Source organism: Musca domestica, unplaced genomic scaffold (assembly GCF_030504385.1).
Source record: "Musca domestica strain aabys unplaced genomic scaffold, Musca_domestica.polishedcontigs.V.1.1 15, whole genome shotgun sequence".
NCBI lineage: Eukaryota > Metazoa > Arthropoda > Insecta > Diptera > Muscidae > Musca > Musca domestica.
In genome coordinates this window covers 14,600,236-14,615,964 of record NW_026712207.1, presented here as the reverse complement: position 1 = coordinate 14,615,964, position 15,729 = coordinate 14,600,236, and positions in this window count along the sequence as shown.

The window sequence follows — 15,729 nt, the reverse complement described above, 5'->3', positions numbered from 1 at the left end:
TAAACAATATTAAAATCTGAATCAAAGTCAGGTCAACCTCTGTATGTATAAATCCTAATTCTTACATTTTATAAAAAGAATCCTTCCACTTCTAAACCAAACCTCTTTCCATGACAGACCTCCGTTCTTTTTTTCCAAAAAATTTTAGGGCCTTGTTCACGAAAATAGTACTCGCAGCAGTTCTACCACATTTTCGGTGTTTCCTCCTATCCAAACAATGTTTTTCAAACCAAAAAAAAAAGACTTTATGCATCTTTGTTTGTTGCTTCAATATCAGCAGCAGCATCATCATCGTCAACTCTTTTCTGTTGTTTTTGTTGTAATTTCTAGCTTTGTCGTTGTTATTGCCAACAAATTGGAACGAAACGGCTACCGAATCAGTTTCAATGCAGAAACAAAATCATGTGAGAGACACAATCCGTTTACCGCAATAACATCGGCAATTTAATTGACCGAAACGAGTAAATCCGATGTTAGTCAATGGGGCGAATAGTGCGGTTTTTAGTTCTGTGTGCTCCAATTGAAGAGGAATGCTGCGGCACCACTAGGCGGCACTGGTCAGGATGTCGCTGCAAATCCCGTTCGGTATGTTGATGCCAATGATGGCGATGATGGTGGTGGTGATGGTGATGATGGCTGGTGATGCTGATGTTGTCGCCGTCATCGTTTTCTAGTCCACATTTGTTTGTACTTTTATTCGCAGCACATACCTCTGGCCGTACGTCCGTCCGTCCGTCCGAATGTGTAGTGGCTGTTCTACTTGTTAACATGGCCATGAAGATATGCAAACAAAGCCAACTAAGTAATTCTATTAGAATATCTCAACTAGAGAAGAAAGCAAAGAAAATCGAAGAAAATAAAATTCACTTCGTTACGATGGGACTGTTGGCACACACACACATACAAATTGAAAGGGGTTCCGTTTCACTGGACAAATAACGGCAACTTTCTATCGTCCTATGATTGAAGTGCAATTCAAATTAAGGTTTTTGTGTTTGACAACAATTGTCGATGGACGGTATTTAATTTGATAGTTGAGAGTTTCTTTTGCAAAAAAGGTTTTTAAGAAATATATACATATTTCAAAGTGGAATTGAAGTGAAATACATATTGTAGAGGCTTCTAGACTCAAAGAATGTGTAATTCAAATGCATATTGGAACTTTGGAGTACATAAAATTCCAAATAGGATAACACAGATATGTATGGTTCCATAATGCAAGACAGGTCTTCTATTTGGCTTACATGTTTGCGTATCTTTGATTTTAACCACTGTGAAACGTTCCTTATTTTAGTGGAAATATTGTCAAAAAACTCCCTGATTTAAAATTGTGACGTACCATTGGACCGAATCTTAAAGTCAGAACACAAAATCGCACCCATTGTATCACCCCAATTTTTGTTGGCCGCGTAATTGACAATTCAGTTTTTGGCAATATGCCGTTGACCGTATGAGGCAAATGATTTTCATTCACTTGGTATTGTTGGTCACATATAATGTTTGGTTGTAGTTTAGATGAGACAGATGCTACTGGGGGCTTGCCAAAGGGTAATTTGTGATTTTCTGAATCATTTTCTATAGTCCGACTAACAGAATTGTACCGAACCATCTAGACATCAGCTGCCTAATATATCTTCAGTGAGCTCCCTAATCTGAATGACCCCGATTCAATTTAGAAAATCAGGATATCTGCTCCCGAACATACCTGAACAACATAAGGCTTCTTGGACATCTTCTCACGAGTGTCTCTATAGTGAACTGCCGTAGCAGTAGTCCCCAACCCGTCCCCGAAGACCTGACCATCAACATCCCAACCACTTGCATTTTAAACCCTTATTATCTCCCACTCCTTAGCTCGATGACCATTCATTGAAGTTCCCGATTACCCCCACGAAAGGAAGACAGCTACGCTTGACGATGGGTACAGTCGAGCTTACCAAGCTTTTCTAAAATCATTGGAATTTCAAAAAAACAAAAACAAGTAAAAAAAACATTAAGTTCGGCCGGAACTTTTAATACCCTCCACCATAGGGTAAAGGAAATATTAGAAGAAATGTGGTAAAAACCATTAAAATGCCAAATATCGGGAGGTACCGTTATATGGGGGTTATAACAAATCGTGGACCTACACATGCAATGTTTCGCCAAAGGAGCTAGAACCTATTATGACCTACAAATACCAATTTTCAGACAAATCCGTGAAAAAATTTGGCAAAAATCATCAAATTACCGAATATCGGGAGGTGCCGTTATATGGGGGCTATACCAAAACGTGGACCTATAATTATAATGACTCGCCACACGAACTGGGACCCATTATGATCTACAACTACCAATTTTCAGAGAAATTCTTGAAAAAGTTATCAAAATACCGAATATTGGGAGGTACCGTTATACGAGGACTATATCAAAACGTGGACCTATACATACAATGTTTCGCCACACGAACTAGGAACCATTATGACCCACAAATACCAGTTTTTAGACAAATCCGTGAAAAAATGTGACAAAAAAAATTAAAATACCGAATATCGGGAGGTACCTTTATATGGGGGCTATACCAGAACGTGGACCGATATATCATTTTCAATACCAACCATCCTAGACACAATACAAATTGCTCTGCTAAATTTTGGCGCTCTACGTCAAATAATGTGGGCTGTATCGTGATTTCAACAGACAGACGGACAGACAGACGGACATCGTTAAATCCACTTAGAATTTTATGCTGATTATGAATATATATACTTTATGGGGTCTACGACGAATATTTAAGGATGTTACAAACGGAATGACAAAGTTAATATACCCTCCTTTCCAAGGTGGATGGTATAAAAATTAAAGAATTTTACGTGAAAATTCATACATCTTTAAAAATTAAAACCGCCAGACAAAACCCTTGATTTTTTTTTTTTTTTTTTTTTTTTTGGAGGCACCTCTGACTTAAATGTTTTTAAGGAAATTTTTTTAATGATCAAACAATAATTTCGTTAGAACTTTGGATTAATAAAAAGTGTGAAGGAAATGTTGGTTTAGAATAGCGGATTTGTTGGAAAATATTTACAAATGCCTTCAAGGACCTCATGTTAAATCTTTCAAAAATAAAAATTAGATAAAAATGTCGGATTTTTTTAAAAAGGACATATTTTTTGTAAGTTTTTAGCAAATTCTTGTAGGGACCAAAAGTCGAGGTTTGTTTTTTGTAAGAACATTTTTTGAAGAACATTTTGCCATAAGAAGAGTTTTCAAGGACGTTGATGTTCTTAGAAGACTATGTTTTATTAAAAATATATAATATATATTTATTGTGAACAAAATGAAGGTCGCATTTATTATCCGATTGAGATGGAATTTTGCAAACAATATTTGTTTAGCCCAAATACGAACCCTATTGAAATTGGTGATAATCGGATCAGATTTAGCTCCCATATACCTTTAAACGGTTTCGGATTAATTGTGCAGCAAATGGCCAATATCTGTCCAAAAGTTTTGAATGGTGATACATCCGACCGAATACAGTCTAGAAGCAAATATATCGAATTCGGAGAAAATCGGTTCAGATATAGCAATAGATCCAATTGCTAAGGATTCCATAGCTAGTGGTTGTTATTAAACATATTTAAAAGTTCAAACTACACCTTACACCTCCATACTTATATCAAAGAGGGTATATATCTGTCTACTAACCGATTGATATTTCTTCAGCAAATGCATTCTTCAACTTGTTGCTTTTGAAATTTTCAATAGCTTTCTTTAAAATAGTAAACACATAGGAACTAAGCACACATACACACACAATGTCTAAACCATTTCGTACAATAGCATTTCAAAACTTTCCATATAAACATATTATAACATTCGGATAAAATGGAATATAATTAAACTAAATATATTTGCCATTTGCATATTGAGTTTGCAGTCGTTAGTTGCAGAGCCACAATTCAGTGAATTTATTCAATATTTGAAGAATTCTTAAATAAAATTCAACGATGAGAGGCGCAGGGAGAGATAGAGAGAGAGCTTGTTGTTTGAAGTGTTGTATGTGTGTATTTGTTTCTGTGATGGCAGAATCACTTAAGAAGACTGGTTATAAAGTATCACAATTAACATAAATATCATTGCATAATTTTAACATGAACATAACGAGACAACAACAGCAGTGTCATTAAGCAGAATAAATTTCAGCTAATTCGACATCACAGTATATATGTACACATACAAACATATAGTCGCAAGACAAGACAACAAGAGAAGAGCAAACAAAATTTTCATATATAAACACACTCAGTTAAGCACACATACACGTACATGCTGTTTATGTGCATACATGCATGTGTGTGTGTGAAAATGACAGTGGAATTCACATAAACAAAAAGGATTCCAAGAAATGGAATTAAAAGTGAATTTATGCCCAAGAAAGATAAGCCAACTTGAATTAATTGTTACAATGATGATGGCGTCAAAGTCATGTCATTTTTTAACCACCTCCCGCTCGATCCTGGCATGGTGGCTGACTGGTTGGCTGACTGGTACTGGTACTGGCTGTTGCCATGGCCCAACAATGAAATCAAAATGAAATTTATTGAATGTCTTAACTAAAATGCTCAACTTCATCTAATTGAATTCAATGAGATGTAAATAATCAGTGACAACATTTAATGCAGCAACAAATGATGAGGATGATAACGACGGCGAACAGCATCCCACCTCACCGTTTACGTCCTTGGGGAGGAGCAGCAGCAGAAGCAACAGCAACACAACAGAACATGGCACAATTTTGAAAAGAGTTGCCTTAGATGGATGATGATGAGCCTGTTGTTGTTTTTGATTATTTTTTGAGAAAAGCAGGGGGTGCAAGGGGTGGATAAAAATCACATCAAATAACTCTTTTTAACTCTTTTGATTAAGTGACTCGGTCGTTCCAGGGACATGCCAACAACAACAACAACACCACCAGCAAACAACTCAAGTGCCAGAACAAAGCCTAGGACTTTCTTAAAGCTCGAACATAAATCGCAAACAATTATAAATGATTTCAAATTACTCATAAGTTTACTCGACATGACAACAGCAACAACAAAAAACAACAACAATAAAAGGGGGTCCACCCTTTTTTGGTTTGTGTTTTTTGTGATAGCAATGGGGAATTTCTGCTCTGTTTTTTTCAGGAAGTTGTAAAGCAACACTGTGCTGTCAAATGTAATTGCTCGCAAGTGAGCAAGCGAGCGAACGCACTCACACACGCACACACTGCCACTAATGCTCAACAATAAGTGTATAAACGTGTTGGTATTATTGTCAGTATTTTTGTAATTTTGTGGAAGGATGGATATTTAATCAGAAGGCACCATCGTCATCGTCATCATCAAGCAACAACCAAAGTATATGGGACAGAACAGCAACTGTCGTATCCGTCAGAGCAACAGCACAGTTAAGCTAATAAATGTACATCCACAGTGCAAGGTGTTTTAAGATCGAAACAATGTTTTAAAAGTTTTAAGAAAATTAAAAATGTTGCTCAACTTCTATATTTCGTTGAATCAGCCGGCCTGATGACATATTATATCCCAAGCATATGACTAGATATTCGTCTTAAACTTCCGATTTCAATGCAAATTGAGTCCAGTCCCAACTGTGTCTCCACGAGGGGTAAAGGAAAGAGTGGACCGACATTTACCACCTGATTGATACAAATGTTGCAAAATGCAAACCTCGGGCTTCGACCCTCGAGGGTCGATTTATGCTATCTTTATACGAATTTTGTAAAAAATTTGGAACTTAAATTCAAAATGTCACTTTTTGGTGTGAGAAACAAAAGGGATGGACCAACATGACATTTTGAAAGTTTTTGCGGGAGGTACAATAGGAGAGGAAATCTTTATGCCGATTTAAATATTGAGATGTGCAAAGTTCAAAGAAAATCGGATACTAATTTATAATATTTTGATCTTGTGTTTGGGGGGGAGGTTCCAGTGAGGAGTAGCAATATATCCCATATTCAGTCTGGACCCATTACTGGTAGAAATACCATAATTCACGAGGTGTGGTAAATATAGTTATATAGCAATTAATATAAGTTATTATTATTCAAAATTATGAACCCTTTGCTCAGCCGTACCAAAAGAAGTGGATCGATGATAAATATTTTCGCATTTAGCCTAAAATAAATTTTCGGATTAGGATCGGATACTCGTTTTGATTTACATAATATATTTTAGTTTTCGAATAATTCGCACTCTAAAGGTTGAAATAAAAAAAACTTCAGACTGCTGTCATTTCTAAGCCACTCGTCCGACAGCTGTTAAAATTATTCCAGTGACAGCTCATTATATTGTTTACAAAAGAAGAAAACAGCAACATCAGCAGAAATGGTTCGAAAAGTAGAGAAGCGACTTGATCGAAACCCATGTCGCAGTGGCTGAAAAATGACTCGTGACCTGAACATATCGCAATATTCCATTCGGCAAATATTGAAAAATGAGCTCGGGGTGAAGCTATTGAAATTCGAAAAAGTGCAAGATCTTACACCCCAACAGAAAGAAAATAGACTCAAAAGAGCTAAAGAGCTGCTTCGCTTGGCCGAAAGTGGTGAATTGCCGAATTTGGTTTTCTCCGTCTCAAATGAGAAAACATTCGTTGTCCAGCAGTTTGTAAACAAACAAAATTATCGTGTTTACTTACCAAGGAGGTCAGCTGAAAATGTGCACCTTCGGTTGGCCACCAGCGCCGGCCATGGTGATGGTGTGGGCCGCCATAGCAGCTGATGGTCGCTCCCCGCTCGTACTAATCGACCATGGCATCAGAATAAATGTCGAACATTATGGCGAAAATATTCTGGAGGGTGAATTAAAGCTTTGGGCACGCAAACGTTTTTGCCGCAGACCTTGGACATTCTAACAGGACTCAGCACCATCGCACTCAGCACGCGCCACCCAAGAATGGTTACAAGATAAGGTTCCAGTGCACAATGACCACCAATTCGTTGGACTATTGTGTCTGGAGTATTTTGGAAAGCAAGGTTGGCACTAAAAAATACCAAAGTGTCGATCTCCTCAAGCAAGCGCTTCGCCGGAAATGGGCCAAAATACCGCAGAGCAACATTCGGCGTGTGACGGTTTCATTGACCGTTTGAATGCCATAATTCCTGACAAAGGTGACCAATTCGAACAAATCTAAACTTATTCGTAAATTTGATCCTATTTTCGAGATGTTTTGCTTTCATTTAATAAAATTTAAAAAGAAAAATGTCAAAATTATGGCGTTTGACTTTGTTGCAGTTTTTTATCTCACCCTGCAAAGTGATAGACAAAACTAAAAACGTATTCGTCTTAGAATTTTATGGTGATCACGAGCATATATATTTTATGGGGTCTCCGGGGAATATTTGGTTGTATTACAAGTAATGACAAATTTAATTTACCCACTAAGGGGTAGAGCAAAAAAATCTATGCAGCTGGAAATAACTTTATTTAACAGCCCAAATCTGTAGACTTTCCGCAATCTTTATTTCGGTGTGATGACTTTCAAAATATCAAAAATTTTCTCATTTGTTATTGTAACAGATGATAACATCTGGGTTCCATTAATGTCTATGTATATACAAACAGGTTGTAATAGCATGCCATTTTCGAGTTTATTTCTTTCTAAGATTTTTCTAATAATTCTGAGTTCGACAAATTTGAATCCACTGTGCAATGTGGTTGAAGCTGAATGCAATGTGTAATGTAAGGTGATTTCTGTTATATCCCAAGATTTTCCATATGAGTGACTGAATGTCTGTCACATTTCAAAAATTTGTATGTCTAAGTGTGTGTGTGTGTGTGGTGGTTGCTGCTTTTAACATTGCTGTATGTATGTGTGTGTGTATGGTGCTTGTAATAACTCGCAACTCTTGACACTTTTAATTACACAAGTTAAATCGGCCCATTAAACGATACAAGCGCAACCAACAAAATCCACCCAAACTTTTGACTTGAAATCATTTTTTGTTTTTGGGATGACTCCTCACTCAAGCAGGGTTGTCCTTTGTAGGCAGTCACTTAAATCAACGTTACAAACACACATACACTCATTACATTCACTTACACAGCCTACAATTTGCCATTAATTTGAAAATAATTAATTACCCAAAAGCATTGGTGCGTATTACATTTTGTCGCTATATGGACGGCGGACGGACGGTTTTAAGAGAAGACATTACTTGGATGTGAAATGTCAAGAAAAATGTATCCAAAGGTAATGTGGTAAATTTTTGGTTTCGTTGTCTTGAAGTAGAAAATGGCTTCATGCTCCGTGGAATAATAATTTTAAATATCACATACCTCCAAAACACCAATTAAAACAAGTTGAAAAGTATCAGTTGGTTTCGCGCCGATAGATGGCAGGCATCAGTCAATGTTCAACTATCTAAATATACTTTGGCTTCTGTTATGATTATTTAAATTGCTGACCCTCCATGACGTAAGTTCCGAATAAATGAGCCGATAATGAATATTTCGTATCGGACTTAAATAAATATGATTTAAATATTGCGAGGTGCCAGGCTTTGACTACTTCCTTCACTTTATATGAGATATGTGATAATTTTTTGAGAATATTAAAATATGCGTGAGGTATCAGATATAGTCGACCGAAGTATTCCATTTTCACATTTCATTTAGTACAGATACAAATATTGGTATGGACAAAATTACAAAAAATCGAACATTTATATCCAATTCGTCTCAGGTTTCTGGTTAAGAGAAATATTTAGATATAGCAAGTTGTAAGGAATCGCTGACTTGTTTCACAAGATAAAAGTATTGAAAATTGTGACCCTTTGTGGGTGAGGTACCAGAAGGATTTCGCAAATACATATCATCTTCACAACAGATTTTGTGTTAGCAAAAATGTTTGTATGTGTGGAATTTGAAGAGGGTTGGATGCTTATTCCGCTTTCTTTGAGCGTTTTGTTTTTCAAAATCTTTAACCCTATATGGGGCAGGTAGAAAAATGAATGGTAACAGATCTTGTGTTGATCGAAATATTGAGATGTAGCAAATCTGAATGGAATCGGATGTTAATTTCGCTTTTTATGAACTTCATGGATATTCAAAATTTTGAGCCTTTGTGGGAGAGGTACCAGAAGGAGTAGATCGATATATCCCATCTTCATAACAGATTTTGTGTTAGTTGAAAAAATGAGATGCGTGAAATATAAGGAGGACTTGATGCTTATTTCGCATTTTATAAACGTTTTAGTTATTCAAAACTTTGAACCTTTGTGGGGAGGTACCAGAAGGAATGATCTGATCTCTACCGTTTTTATAACAGATCCTACGTTAATATAAATATTCAGATTTTCGCGTTTTATAAGCATAATAGATAATAAAATTTTCGACCTTTTGTAAAATTTGAAGACGATCGGACTCTTACATAACATTTTATAAGAGTTGGAATAATTAAAAATGTACCTTTCGTGGGAGAGGCACTTCATGGAGTGGACCGATATTATCCATTTTCGCACCTGACCTAGCACTGACGCAAATATTAGGATTTCTCTTTCTGTGCAGAAAATGTATTCTTTGAAAATTTCGATCTTTTGTGGGGAACCAGAAGAAGTGGACCGATATATTCCATCTTATCCCCAGACCTTTGGTTAATAAAAATATTATGGTGTGTGAAATTTAGAGACAATCGGACACTTAAATCGCATTTTATAAGAGTTGTAATTATTCAAAATTTTGACCCTTTGTGAGGGAGGTACTTAATTGAGTGGACCCATATTGTCAATTTTTGCACCTGACCTAGAACTGACGCAAATATTAGGATTTACAAAGTTGAAGCAAAATCGGATTATCCTTTCTCTTTCTGTGCAGTAAATAATTTTCTTCGGAAATGTTGACATTCTGTGTGGGAGGTACCAAAAGCAATGAATATTGCCCATCTCCGAACTCGATATACGTTTGACAATAATGTTACGATATACCAAGTCCTCGAAAGTCCTCGTGCGCACCATCTTGCCAGACAGACAGACGGACGAACGAACGGACATCGCTAGATCGACTCCAAATGCCTTGAAATGGATTTGGTCCAAAGAGACGTAAGGTCTAAAACCATTTTTTCGACGAGGCCATATGGCTGAGGGTATAAAAATTTGATTGTTTATTTTTTTAGCCTTCTGTGGGGATAGTATCAAAAACAGGGAGCCAATATTGTTTATATCGCATCTAATCACAGTTTAATAAAAATCGGATTTTTCCATTACGAGATAGATAGACAGACGTATAGGGGACATAACCAGATCGATTCCAGCCGCTGTGATGATGAAGGACATTATGGTCATGTTGCGTGGCTAACTTTTCAAGTCATTAGATTAAGGGCTTAGGTTTTAGGGAGATGGAATCAAAAGTCAGTATTTTGGAGCGTTATTCTATGGGTACCCCATTATAGGCGTAAGGGTGGCCAGCTTGCTAGATGTAAATCTCTATGCCCTGAAAGTTAATTCATTCAAAGATACATTTTTGGGTGCGTTTAATAAGTGATTATTTAATGTAGATTTAGAAATGCCTATCTGTGTAAATCACTCTAGCTTTCGGACGAAATGAAGTAGGGGGATAAAACTTTATTCAAATATGTGTGTGGTCTACAGGACTTTTTGTATTAAAAAAATGCTATATAGACCCACGTTTCGGTATAGCCTCCATGTAATTGTAGCGAGAAATTTAAGTTTTTGGGTGTTTTGGGTGCTTAAACCGAATTTGCCGCATATTGGCAGCATGTACCATTATGTAGGAAACATCTTTGCATAGACTGTCAATGTTGGTCTAAGTTATGGTATAGTCCCCACATAACAGAACATCCAGATAATCGGTGTTTTGAGGATTTGTGTCACACGCTTCACCGAAAATGATTCAAATTTGGAATTTCAAGTTTCTATGACAGAATATTTCTCGTATAGCCCCCATATAACGATACCTCCCTATATTCAATATTTTGATAATTTCAGGGACATTATCCATCGGATTTGTTTGAAATTTTGTATTGCAAGTTAGTAACCCTGCACAGAAAATTTCCTATGCAGGTCCAGTCTTTCATATAGGCTCCAATATTACGGTTACTCCCTATATTCCATACTTTTTATGATTTTAGCTGTAGTTTTGAACGATTTTTTTATTTTTCAAATTCCTTCCAAGTGGTGGAGGTTATTCAAACTTAGAACATATAAAATATCAACTTATGTCTTCCTTTTACAATTTAATACCTAGTGATCAAAATACCTAAATATGGAATTAAATACTTACCTTTCCACACCACTCAGCCTTTGATATCCTCTTATTGATCAATTTGCTGACCAATTCTGCACCTCCGTAATGTAATCACAATTTCGTTTTCATGTCACCATATTTCATTTCAGTTCAAAAATATCCCTGCAATCAGAGAACGAAATAAAAATTATTCCTAAGAATTACATTTATCGATGTCATCACGCACCCACGGAATTTCATTAATGACAGTTTTATACAATTTATTATTTTGTTCTGTGCCAATAATCACGTCGAATGGAATGGAATCGAATGGAATGCGTTTAACCAGGTTTCGAATAATTGAAGTCAATTGACAGTTATTGCCTTTACTTATAGAATGTCCTTTGCATAAATAATTAACTTGATAAAATATTGATGAAATTAATTAAATCCTTTTTTGGTTTTTTGTAGTTGTTGTTGTTGTGAGCGATGGTTAATTCAAGGGTCAAATGTAGTGGCATTTCGTAATTGCAGTGCAGTGAGAGTTGTGACTTCCGTGACAGTTGTGATTATATTAACAATTTTGAATTCATTGATGTTGGATTGGAGAAAGAGATGATCGAAACGTATGAGGAAGTTATTTTAATGCAGATAGTGCTTAGGAGATCGAAGTCATTGATATAAAGGGAAAGATGATCAGATCAGGATCTTACAATATCAATTGTTGTGTTTATACGGGGTGAGATAACAAAAAACTGCAACAAAGTCAAACGCCACAATTTTTATTTTTTTTTACATTTTTTTTAATGTAAGCAAAAATTGTCGGAAATAGCATCAAATTTTAGAATAAGTTTAGATTTGTTCAAAGTGGTCAGCTTTGGCACGAATTATGGCCCTCAAACTGCCAATGAAATCGTCACACGCTGCCCCAATGTTGCACTACGGTATTTTGGCCCATTCCCGGCGAAGCGCTTGCTTGAGGTGATCGACACTTTGGTATTTTTTAGTGCTACCCTTGCTTTCCAAAATACTCCAGACACAGTGGTCCAACTGATTGGTATCCGGAGATTTTGGTGGCCATTGTGCGCTGGAAACAAAACGAGGATAATCATTTTGTAACCATTCTTGGTTACGCACCACGTGCTGAGTGCGATGATGCTGAGTCCTGTTGGAATGTCCAAGGTCTGCGGCCAAAATGTTTGCGTACCCAAGGCTTTAATACACCCTCCAGAACATTTTCGCGACAATATTCGGCATTTTTTCTAATGCCACGGTCGATATTTACGAGCGGAGAGCGACCATCGGCAGTTATGGCGGCCCACACCATCACCATGGCCGGCGCTTGAGTTCTGGTGGCCAACCGTTGGTGCACATTTTCAACTGATCTTTTTGGCAAGTAAACACGATCAATTTGTTTGTTTACAAACTGCCGGACAAGGAATGTTTTCTCATCGGAGACGGAGAAAATCAAATTCGGCAGTTCATCACTTTCGGCCAAGCGAAAAAATCTTTAGCTCTTTTAAGTCTAGTTTCTTTCTGTTGCGGTGTAATTTCTTGCACTTTTTGAAATTTCAATGACTTTACCCCGAGCTCATTTTTAAATATTTGCCGAATGGAATATTGCGATATGTTCAGCGATATGTTTTCGGTCACTGCAACGCGGGTTTCGACCAAGTCGCTTCTGTACTTTTCGAACCATTTCTGCTGACGTTGCAGGTTTCTTCCGTCACTTCCATGACGTCGGGCTACGCTACCACTATCACGGTAATGATAGCCACCTGTGGTTTTCCAGCCAAATATAAAGAAATCATACTATCACGCTTGACTTCTATCACAAATAACATTTTTTCTGGAAAATTCGCAAAAATGCTTTTGTAAACAATATAATGAGCTGTCACTGGAATAATTTTAAAAGCTGTCGCACGGGTGGCTTAGATATGACAGCAGTCTGAAGTTGGTTGCAGGTTTTCCATCTCAACCTGTAATCTTATGACCCTTTATAAAAAATAAGGACCTTATTTAATTTTTATAAACATATTCAGTCGAAAATTACTATTTTCAGCAAAATCGGAAGATATGGCCGAGACTCTCATACTAATTAAAAATAGGGGGTATTTTTGATAATGGATGTACCAGAAGGTGGAACAATATTAATACATTTTTGTAAATAGCTTCAAGCCTTTGCATTTTGCGGAAAAACTGGATATCATCACACGGTAGCGCTCAACATTCACAGTTTCGTTACGATTCGCAGTATTTTTGAAGAACTACGCTCTAGCGACGCCACCACCTCGTAAGCCAAACTGTGGCTTCTTTAGATAGCTTTTGGTATGCTTCTAGCCAATTGTCGTCTCAAGAACAGCAATTTTGCGAATTTACATACCCATTGTGCCTAAAATGACATTGTTGCTGATCACAAAAGAACGCGCATTTTGATAATAAAATTTTATGAAGTGCATATGTGGTTCGATTTTTCTTGAATAAATTATTGACCAAACTAAAGTTGTTTGGCTTTGAAGTCGTAAGCTGTTCAAAATTTGTATATTTTCAATTCAATATCGATTTTAGGTCTGTTTTTTTTTAATTACAACCTGTAAACACCAAATTCTGTTACATGTTTGAAAAGTGCCAAGTCAGTCCGATCTCCCATTCCATTTTCCAAAATAACAGCCAATCTTCATACCTCCATAAGTAACAAAACCTCTAATGTATGTAAATAGCTATGACATCAACTTGTCATATATTCATTTGTATGTATTTACGCAAGTATCACATAGCAGTTGAGATTACAAAAAAAAACACAAACAGCCCTTCTTTGGAGAGTGTAATATTTGTTGTAATTATTTTGTTGCTCCAGATAAACTCATTCACCTCTTTCAGCCTTCGGAGATTTCATTTCTTTTTTTTTGTTTTTTTGGTGTTGTCTACTTCGCCTTCTGATTCTTCTTCATGCGTCAGATATTTCCTAAGCAGTGGGGGGAAGGGTTGTTATTGTTTATGTGAAGACTTATGATAATACGCTGTTTGTATTTATTTTCTTATCCGAAAGTTACTTGACATAGACGTTTACACACACACACCAACATCCAGTCATATGCAGCCATACAAATACACCCATATCGACAAAAGTATTCGCCTACATTACCAGCGACGTCTATAAACATGACGAAAAATGAAGATTGTTATTACTTTGTGTTATTAATTTCAACTACACACACGCACACACATATGAACGGGTGTAGGTATGTATGTAAATACTCATCAGACAGAGATCCACAGACGCCCTGCCAACATTTCGGCTCCTCTTGTTATTTTGAAAAATTGTTACAAGACATTTTCGTATTTAGCCAAGTAAATAAACAACAACAACAGTAAAACAATACTCTTAATGTTTTGTAATGCTTGAATTGTGAATGCGAAGAAACATACACATACATACACATCATCTTTGACTTCATTAGCAGGGCCATACCCTACACAGGGCACATCGGAAAGGGTTGAACAACCAAGGAGCTTTGGAATTGATTTTATGGATACAATGGTGCACAGTAGATGGAAGGAATTTCAAAGCGAGACTTTGACAATATTATATAGATTGAACACGCTATAGATGTCTCCAGTAGAAATAAGGCTCCATAAGGGTCCTGTAAAGACGGAATAACTCAAAGGAATTTATTAAAAAGACGATTTCTTGTAAGACTTCTACTTTCAGAATACTAATGAAAAATCTTTTATGAACAGAACACCTTTGAATCGTAAAAGGATAGAAATGGTTTGATAGTTTGTAGGCTTTTTATAGGTAGAAGAAATTTGGAGAATTTTTAGAGATTCTAGGCTTTTAGCGGCTTCTACAGATAGATCTCTTAAAGGTAGACCAACGAAATGAGGGCTACAAAGGACTGAAGGAACTTAACAGATATTCTAAGGATAAAAATTATTTGACAAGTCTTCCGTGTAAAGAACTTCTCCCAGAGATCTTGTGTGGATAGAAATATTTGAGAAAATTAGTATGAATAAAAAAAGAAAGATCTTTGACCAGTCTCCTATATATAGGACTTAAGAAGTTAATCTATATAAGAGAAACTTGGCATGTTGTCCATAGAGAAAATACGAAATAATGGCTCTTTTATACATAGAAGATCCAAGACAGTTCTCCCCCATCTGTCTGTAAAATCATGCTACAGCCCAAACAAGCAGAATGCCAGAAGTGTATTTTTCTGCAGGCAGTTGAAGTTTTCAGATGGACAATATATGTTCATTTCTGGTATATCCCTTGCAACGGCAGGTAAAAACAATCGGGGCATAACAAGTTCGACCGACCAAATTTAACACTTTATTAATTGTTTAAGGTTTTGATAAAAGGAAGCCTGCTAAAATTCATTGGATTTTTTAACAGGTCCTTTATGGTTAGAATATTTTCGGCAGGTCTTCTGCGGACCCAAGAAGAGGTATTTGAAGGTCTTTTATGGATGGATTAAATTTAAAAGTAATTTAGATTAATCTT